The 10395-nt window shown below is 35.5% G+C and overlaps 1 long non-coding RNA gene across 1 annotated transcript in view; it reads right to left on the reverse strand.

Annotated features, from left to right (window-relative positions):
* Positions 1 to 10177, reverse strand: part of LOC143690223 (uncharacterized) — a 31195-nt gene extending 21018 nt beyond the window's left edge. Inside the window, exons 1-2 of the long non-coding RNA XR_013179046.1 lie at positions 10040 to 10177; positions 9144 to 9364 (exon numbers count right to left, since the gene is read on the reverse strand). This is a non-coding gene — a long non-coding RNA (uncharacterized LOC143690223). The remainder of the gene's footprint in view (positions 1 to 9143; positions 9365 to 10039) is intronic.
* Between the last annotated feature and the right edge of the window lie 218 nt (positions 10178 to 10395).

The raw sequence follows: 10395 nt of genomic DNA on the forward strand, positions 1-10395 counted from the left end.
TCCTATTTTTTTGTTTTGAAGAGGCAGTCTTATAAAGGATCATTGCTCTATTCTGATGGGAATATTTATGTATTGAATATTAAGGCTGGAGAGAACAACTATTGATTTTTTTTGGCTTCACTCCTTTCTCACATTGGGAATTATTTTTGATGCTTTTATCTTTAATGCACAGATTTGATTATTTTAATTTTTAAGCATCTATGTTTGAAATATCCATGAAGAAATATTCCTATATATCAGAAGTCTGTCATTTCTTATATTTTAGATATTCTTTTTTCATTTTATATTTAGAATGAGTCAAATACTTCATTTTGACTTAGCATCTTGCCTCACAGCTGTTCTTCTGGCTTCCCTTCCTCAGGGTATGGTACTACCATTCATTCACTTGCCGGAGCTGAAAAAGTGGGCTTCATCCTTGATTCACGCTCTCCTATATCTTACCATTTAACTCATTCTAGAATCCTTCCACTCTGCTCCATCTTCACAGCCACTACTTTATTTAACCCATTAACTCTCTGTGCTGGTTTGCCATAGAAGCTGTCTGCATTTTCTCTGCTACCACCTTTCAACCCATTCTCCCCTCTGTACTCAGCATGATGTTTCTACACTTAAAATATAATAATGCCATAACCCTGCTTAAATCATCAATAGCCTCGCCTTTAGGACAAGAAACAAACTACTTATGTCTTTTAGTTTTTCAAGACCTAGCCCTTCCTATTTCTTCAGCTTTGAACAAACTCCTTATTCCTTCATATTCTTTGCTCCAGGAACAAAAAAACTTTATATATGGTCTCAAATGATACATGCCTGTGTGAACTCCCAGCATTCACACATGTTCTTCTTTTGATTTAGAGCATGCTCTCCCTCCCTACTTTTCAGTCTTTGGTTTAGGTGGCACAACTCAGAGGAAATCTTCCATGAGCATCCCAAATGATGTTAGATGATGTTATGTGTACTTTACATGTACCCAATGCACCATTTCATCCATATCAATGCACTTTTTATACTTCAGTGCTGTAGCCTAATTACCAGTCAGTACCTCCCAATAGACTGTGAGAATTCAATAAAAGGAGAGACCACATCTTTTTTTTTTTGCTGTTATTCTGGTTTTCTATTGCCGCATTTCAGGTTTTGTTATTGTAGCACCCACTTTCAGGTACCAATATCTGTTCCAGTTACTGCTTAATAAACCACTTCAAAACTTAGTGGTATAAAGCCACCATTGTTTTATATGCTAATGGACTACATGGGTCAGAAATTTGGACAAGGCACGGTGGGGATGACTTGTCTCCATTCTATGGGTCAAAGGCCTTAACTAGGAAACCTAGAAAAGCAGAGGGTGACTTTGATGGCTGGGAGCTGGACTTATCTGGAGATTTCCTTACTCGCATGTCTGGTGCCTGGTCTGGGGTGATTTGAAGACTGGGCTTTTCTGGGGCTGCCAACCAGGGTTCCATAATATGGCCTCTTCATGTGGCCTGGGCTTCTTCAAAGTAGTAGCCTCAGAATGTCTAGACTTTGTACATGGCAGCTCGGGGCTCCAAGAGCAAGTGAGAAGGTCTTTGTGGGCTCAGCATTAGAAGTCACGTAGCATCAGGTTAATTATAATCTATTGGTTAGAGCAATTGTACTAGTTTCCTATCACTGCTGTAACAAATTACCACAAACTTAATGGTTTAAAATAATACAAACCTATTATCTTACAGTTATGAAGACTCCAAATTAAGGCTCAGTGGGCTAAAATCATGATGTTAGCATGGTTACTTTCCTTCTGTATGCTCTAGCAGAGTCTGTTTCCTTGTCTTTTCCCACTTGTAGTGACTTCCTGCATTCCTTGGATCTTGGCCCCTTCTTCCATCTTCAAAGCCAGAAGCATTATATAGTCAAATGTATCTCTGATTTTCCTGCACCTCTTTCATTTATGAAGATCCTTAAAATTACAAAGGACCCACCCAGACAATCCTGGATTATCTCCCCATCTCAAGATCAGTTAATTAGCAATCTTGATCCCATCTGCAACCTAAATACCCTTTGCCATATAGAGGTTTCAGTGATTGGTACATAGACATCTTTTGGGGAGACACATTGCAGTCAATCCCACCCAGATTAAAGTTGACTGAAGTCTGATATTTAGTAATAGGGACCAGGTTTGAAGACCTGTCAGTGGACAGGAAATCCACACATGCACAAACACGCGGACAGAATTATCAGCACAAAGAGACCAGAGACCCAGACTCACACCCAGTGGATAAGGCAAGGAGATAATGACCCACTTCTTGATGGAATGAGTATCAGAGAATTTGTAGTCATATATATACAAATATATATATTTGTATGCTGTGTGGTGGGGTCACAGTTCATTATTTTATTATTTTTCCATGTGAATATCCCAATATTGCAGCAACATATGTTGAACTTTTGCTTGTCTGTTTTTTGTTTGTTTGTTTTGCTTGTTGGTTTGTTTTTTGGGGAAGTGCATGGACCAGGAATCAATTCTTGCCAGCATGGCAGGCAAGAATTCTACCACTGAATTACCCTTGCACCCCCTGTAGTCATATTTTAAAACTACTGTATGTATCTTGCTTTCCAGTGGTCTGACTTACTGTATGACATATAGTAGGCACAATGAATTCAAGACACTTAATAAACATGTATATCATGATTGAATTGAATATTGTTAAATCTTATGGAACAACATGGGAAAAAATAAACTATGGAGAGTAACTAAAAAGGGTACTAAAATGAAGTGTTAATGGCTAACGAAATATTGATTTTAGTTGCTAGCTGTCTGTGTAAGCAGGTATTCTCAGTGACTACAAATGAGAAGCAAGGATATACTAGTGTTAGTGTAGTGAACATCCCAGGAAGGATGCTCATGAATATTGGGTGTTATCTCTGGGCCATAAAATGGGGAAGAACATCAGAGGAAAAGGATAAATATGACATAACAGGGATAAGTTTATGGAAAAGATGAAAAGAGAGAAAAACCAAAGTGACCATATACACTGTGGGAAGTTTAAGTTAGTGGTTTAAAAAGTAGATGAATGACTTCAGCTACATTTTCCAAAGAATTAAGTCAAACTGTAAGACTTTACTATCCGATGGTTACATAGCAAAGTTTCCTACATCATGACGTTTATTTCCTGATCTCTGGAGGAAATGTGGTCCTGGAAAATGAGGAACTATGCATCGTGAGTGCCACCAAGCCATTAGGAATCCAGGGTCATCCACAATGTTTGAGGGTGGGTTGGGTGGGTACTTCAAACCCAGCCCTTTCTCTCATCTTTAAATTGAAAACACTGGCCAAAATTAAATTCTTTTCCTGGTTTTAGTATCAGTCACTCATTAATATTCCCTTAAAAAGTGCCTGAAAAGCAGCTTGGCTAACTTTAGTAAAAAGCATCTAAGGAATGTTTTTCTTTAATAAAAAGCATCTAAGTTAATAGGATGAATTTCCAAGATAAGTTATGATATTAAGGATGTTAGAAACCACCTGCTTAAATAAACCCACTAAATGAACCAATTGTGCAATTTTGTATTGACATCGCTATTAAACAGACTCTTAGAGAAGGCTTTATTCTTTATCCAAAGAGAAATTATACCAGAAAAAAGAACAAAATCTTTAGTGATATCTTTGAAATTGGTTGTATAGCTTAGGGTTCATTGGTGTCAAGCAAAAGAAACTTACTATGGTTATCTTAAGCAAAAATGAAGGAATTTATTTGCAGCTTATGTGGAGTTCTCAGTATTGAAAGGACTGCTACAAACCTGACTTCAAAAAGGCAGGAACCAGGCATACCCATGTGACTCTTGGGAGTAGAATATTTTTACTTTCCCAGATAACTTCTTGGGGATGAATTAGCTCAAACTGTTTACTATACCCTTACAGCATCCTGCTTTGATTTCAAAGATCCAAAGTTTCAAGTTGCCCTTATACCTTAGGTGCGTATGGATGGCGAGCTGGTTTGAAATTGTTGTGTACCTTCATAAAATCCATGTTCTTTAATCCTAATTCAATATTGTTTGACTAAGTTGTTTCTATGGAAATGTGGCCCACCCAATTCTGGGTGGAAACTTTTGATTAGATGGTTTCCATCGAAATTTATCTCCACCCATTCAAGGTGGGTCATTTATTAGAGCCCTTTAAGAGGGAACCATTGTTTTTGATAAAGCTTCAGAGCTGACACATACAGAGATGTTTGGAGATGCAGTAAGAAAATGCCCTTTGGGAAGCCATTTTGAAATGAGAAGCCAGAAAAGAAAGCTAACAGATATCCCCATGTGCCTTCCAAGCTGAAGAGAAACCCTGAATATCATTGGCTGATTTTTTTTTTTAATGGGCATGCACCAGAATTTAACCCAAGTCTCCAACATGGCAGGTGAGAACTCTGCCACTGAGCCACCATTGCCCATCCAATTGGCTCTTTCTTGAGTCAAGGTATCTTTCTCTGGATGCCTTAGTTTGGACACTTTTATGGTCTTAGAACTATAATCTTGTAACTTAATAAATTCCCTTTATAAAAGCTAGCCCATTTCTAGTATATTGTATCTCTGACAGCTTTTGCAAACTAAAACCGATCATGGGACTTTTAGGAACACCTAGAGTTAGTAATGGAAAGGCAAATCACCTTGACTGAATGTTCCACCAAGATAGCATATAGTACAGGAAAGTCACTTCCCAAAATGAAATTGGCTAATGTTAGGAGAGCAAATGCTTATTGGGCAACCCAAGAAAAGAGAAATCCACTTTACTAATTGACTAATCTTTGTTCATTTAAGCACTTAAAAGAAGTCTGACTTTACATAATTAGACTTACTCTTATGTCAATATGATATTACCCTTAGCACAATACCTGGCACATACGTAAGAGGGTTCAAATAAAGAGTAGCTTAAGGTGCATGGGTGGTTCAGTGGTAGAATGCTCCCCTTGCATGTAGGAGACCCGGGTTTGATTCCCAGACTATGCACCCCCCAAAAAAATTAAATAAATAAGATAAATAAAGAGTAGCTTAAAAAACCTTTGCCCTTGAAAAATTTGGGGGATTGCTACCATTTAAAAATGATAATTTGGGGATACAGCCACAAGAAAATCTGGAGAGTTTTAAATAACTCTAATAGAGCAATTAGAAAATTCAGTTACACTGTCAACAGATATATGTTTTTCCTTAAAAAGGCATAGCGGATTTGATGAGAATGCAAAGCTAACCCAATGGGGGAAAGAATAGTCTTTTCAACATGTGGTGTGGAGACAACTGGATGTCCACATGCAAAAGATGTTAATTCAAGATGGATCATAAACTTATATGTAACAGTGAAAACTATAAAACTTTTGGAAGAAAATATAGGAGTACATTTTCATGATCTTAGATTTGACAAAGGTTTCTTAGATATGATACAAAAATACAGGAAAGAAAGGTAAAAATACTAAGATTTATCAAAATGAAAACATTTCATGCTTCAAATAACACCATCAAGACAGTGAATGGACAACCTACAGTGTAGGAGAAAATATTTGCAAATCATATATTTGATATAGGACTTATATCTGGAATATATAAAGAACACTTGTAACTTGATAATACAAACACAGATAACTCAATTTCAAAATGGATGACTGATTTAGACAGAGAGCACTCCAAGAAACAAAAAAAAGCCACAAATGTCCAATGAGCACATGAAAAGATGCTCAACATCATTGGTCATTAGAGAAATGCAAATCTAAACCACTTCACACCCACTAGGATGCTATAATAAAAAAGACAAACAAGTGTTGTGAGGATGTGGAGATAATAGATCCATCCTACAATGCTGGTAGGATTGTTAAATGGTACACTCACTTTGAAAAACAGGTTGGCTATTCCTCAAAATGTTAAACATAAAGCCACTATATGACTTGGCAATCCAATATCCATCAATTGATGAATGTATAAACAAAATGTGGTATAGCCACACAACGGAACATTAGTCAAGAATAAAAAAGCAGTGAAGTATTGATACGTGCCACAATGTGGATGAAACTTGAAAACATTACGTGAATGAAGCCAGTTACAAAAGTTCACAGTGTGTGATTCTTTATATGAAATGTTCTGAAAAGATAAATCCATAGGAACATAAAATAGTTTGGTGGTTGCCTAACACTGAGAGGATGAGGTAATGGGAATGACTATTGGGTGTAGGTTTCTTTTTGGGATGATGAAAAGGTTTTGAAATTAGGTAGTAGTGATGGTTGGGCAATTCTGGAAAGGCACTAGAAAATTGAATTGCATACTTTAAAAGGGTGAATTTTATGGTATATGAATTATATCTCAGTAACCATGTATTAAAAGAAAAAAACATAGTGAAAACAAAGTCTGGACAGGGAAGCTACTTGATTGTGAGAGTACGGTAACCCTGGCCTTGATATTCAAGTGTGAGGGTAGTTTCCTGGTACCCAGGTTTATTTTGGACTTGTGCTCCTCAACCTGTGCTGGCTCTGAATACAGGGCGTGGATGATCTGGGCCTGCCTTCTCATTCCAGTGCCATGACCAAGAGAAAAAAAGAAGCTAAAATGTTTAATAAACACCCGCATATGTTTGACCACAAGCATTTATTAAGCACCTACTCTATGCTAGCCCATGTGTTAGATGCGAAGATGAGTGTGGTACATTTTTTTTTTAACATGGGCAGGCACTGGGAATCGAACCTGGGTCCTCTGGCATGGCAGGTGAGCATTCTTGCCTGCTGAACCACCATGGCCCGCCCAGTGTGATACATTTTAATTATTCAAGAAACTTACTTGCTTAGAGCTTCAGGGCCTGCCTCTGCTGTTAAAATTTTGTATGATTTTTTTTTTCTGTTTTCTTTTTATTTCTTTTTCTGAATTGATGCAAATGTTCTAAGAAATGATCATAATGATGAATATACAACTATGTGATGAAAAAAAGAATGTTCACATTATATGTTGATTGGTTTATTAATAAAAATGAAAGAAAATATTTACTGGCAGTCAGAGGATGGGAGTGGTCGTTCTCCTGTATTTAATTTTGTGGACTTTCAACAAAGATATTAAAGCACATTTAAAGTCATTAATTCTTATACTGAAAATAATTTTGCCTATTTGCTTTTATGACAATTCTATGGTTTTAAAAGCTCTGATAGCTAAAGGCCTATTTGTCATTTAGAGCAATGTAAGAATAGTAAGTGGGAACTTTTTTGCTTATTTTATTTTGTATATTATATTTGTGAATAGAAAGAATCTATTTCTAGATATTTAAATATTATTAAAAGTTCTGGTCTGTTTTCCGTCTGTATGTTTAAAATACCTCAAAGATAATTTTATGTTTGAAATATATAAATTCATATATTTTATAGTTTATATAAATTTTTAAATAGTTATAATATCCTGTTTTATTTTATTTGCAAGTAATTAACATTATCTGCAATATAATTTAATTCAGCTTAGGCAGAAAATCTATTTTCATCATGTACATGCTTGTCTTCTAGTCTCCTTTTTTGGGAAAAACATGCACTGTTCTCAACATAAATATATATAAAGAATGAGTTATGAATTGATTATTTTGACATGTATTCAGTAAATAAAATATAGTGCCAAGAAATGGCATTAAAATAAACAGTGTAAATGAGTTCAGTGACAAAGTTGGAACATTGAGTTAAGATAAATGTAAAAGCATAGGTTTGAGGGACCATTCTGATATATTTTCACATCCTTAGTTGCTTTCAATTACTATCTGCTAGTGGAATTTGAATTCTGTGGATGTTATTCAGTACACTTTTTGTTGAAATAAAATCTTAGAATAATCTAACATATTTTCACAAAAGCACCTTTGTGTGTATGCATTTAGTTAGAACATATAATGACTTATACTTTATGTAAATAGTTTTATTTGAAAACAATTGGATACGCAGTACAATCAAATAACTTAATATCACATCTAATTCCATTGACAAAAAAGAATAGTTGATCACTTTTTGCAAATAAACCATTCTTCAAGATGAATAGACTTTATTTTATGTATCTTAATAATTTGGTTAACTATAATCAAGAGGATGCCCAAACTTGAAAAATTTCCTATCTATGCTAATAACCTGGCCTGAAAATTGTTATACTTCATCTTTATAATGAGGCATAAATCCCTTTAAAGGTTATCTGGAGAGAAAAATAGAAGGAAGGTATTTCTCAGTATAATTTCAACATTCATGCTATGTGATATTTTGCTTTATATATTTTGTGTCCACAGCTCCATAATTTGAAGCAAATGTTATGAAACACATACATAACACATCCGCATTTCTAGTCTAGATAATTGAACAGATATCACATGTTTATTTGATAGGAAAAAAGATACTTAAGTTTTTTTCTTTTTCTTGTTAAAACATTTGTGGCATTTATTTGGCACCCTTGTTAATGATATTATATGAAAGGTCAGGTTAGCCAGTATTTGAGGTTTCATGCTTAATATTCTATTCAAGGAAGACAAAGATAGATCTGACCATTTTGAGAAGAATTCAAATGTCACTTTTGGTATTTTTAATCCATGTGTTAATATAAATTACTTTGAATTCAAGCATAGCAATAAAATGTCACAAAGTTATTTTTATAGCAAGGATCAAAATTATATAGACTATTTTGCAATATCAATGTGCATTTATTAATCAGTGAGGTAAAGGCAGAGTGAGATAAGGAGGGGGTTAGATTTTGTCATTAAATCTGCATTTCAGAGTTTAGTACATGTTTATTCAATGCAAGGCTATATGTTTTAATGTATCTTGAAAAGCTTATGATTTTATAAAACATTTAATATAGGCCCCCAAATTAGCTCACTTATCCATGCTCAGCAACATTTCTGTTCATTGCAACCAATTTTTAAAAGGCTAGTATAGTTTTATCTTTTTATTTGTTTTATCTAGAAATTGGAAGATTATGAGTAAGAAAATCCAGACACAATGTATCTTATTTCATTTCATGATGTAAGGAAAAATCTTATGCTGTGACTGAACACATATATCTGTACTGCAGATTTATACATAATTTCAGTTAAAATGTGTATATTATAAAACTTCTGTCCATGCAACAATACATTCCTAAATGTCATTTACACAATAACAACTTAATGGATGTGAAAGACAGGAAGAATTACATACTGAGTGTGTCTTGGATACCACACTATCTTGTGTGAGAGACAGATGTTTAAACACTTCCTGCTGATGATAGCCAGTGCAAGGAGAGCCCACATGGAGATGTGCTTCTGGAGCAGAGTATGGAATGACTAAAACTCTGCTTAAGGCAGACAAAGGAGTCTTTGCAGAAGACTTGGGATTTAAAGGATGCAGCAGTCACCCCTATGATGGAGAAGAATAAACACCTGTAGGCAAAGAAACAGCGTAAGTAAGTCCCCAGAGCTGTAAAAGTAGAGCATGTCTTGAGGATGAGAAGTGCGGCAAGTTTGGAGTTTAAGTACATAGTCGAGAATTGCTGGACCCAGATTTTCTGGTCTTCCTGGGAGTAAATCCTGTGCAATCAGACTTTGTTTTCAAGCTGTAGCAACAATAATAATAACTACCATTTCTTGAAGGCTAAAAATGTCAAGGGATAACATCATTTACATATATTATCTTATTGTCATTTTGTGGATAAAAAATCTGAGACTCACAGAGGTTAAATAACTTAACTAAAGTGACATAGAAATTATTAGCATAGCAGGGCTTGAAGCCATGCAGTGTCTGCTTCCAAAACTTTTGTTAAACAATGGAATACCTTAGTGGCTTCTATGATAATTTTTAAATAAGTAATGTATCGGTTTGCTAAAGGTGCCAGGATGCAATATACCAGGAATGGATTCACTTTTACAAAGGAGATTTAATAGGTCATTAACTTATAGTTGTAAAGCCATGAAAATGTCCAAATTAAGGCATCAACAAGAGGATACCTTCAAACAAGAGGCAGATCACATCTGGGGTTTCTCTGTCATGTGGGAAGACACAGTGGTAACATCTGCTTATCCTTCTCTCCTGAATTGGTTTTAAAATGGTTCTCTCACCTCTCCTAGTGAGTTTTCCCTCTCCAAGCATCTGTGAGTCCTCTGTTAGTTTCTCTCAGGCAAACTGTGAATTTCATCTCTTAGCTTATCTCCTGGGGCATTTTCTGTCTCCAATCGTCTGTGCTTTCTCCAAAATGCCTCCCTCTTAAAGGACTCCAGTAAGTGGGTAAAGACTTACCTTTATTGGGCAGGTCACATCTCTTTGGAAACAACCTAATTAAAAGGTCCTACCCAACAAAGGGGGTCCTGCCCTCACAATACTGGATTAAAAGAACATGGATTTTCTGGGGTACATAACATTTTCACACCAGTACATTCCACCCTCTGAACCCCCATAAGACATACTCTTTCTATAT

Source organism: Tamandua tetradactyla, chromosome 7 (genome assembly GCF_023851605.1).
Source record: "Tamandua tetradactyla isolate mTamTet1 chromosome 7, mTamTet1.pri, whole genome shotgun sequence".
Lineage (NCBI taxonomy): Eukaryota > Metazoa > Chordata > Mammalia > Pilosa > Myrmecophagidae > Tamandua > Tamandua tetradactyla.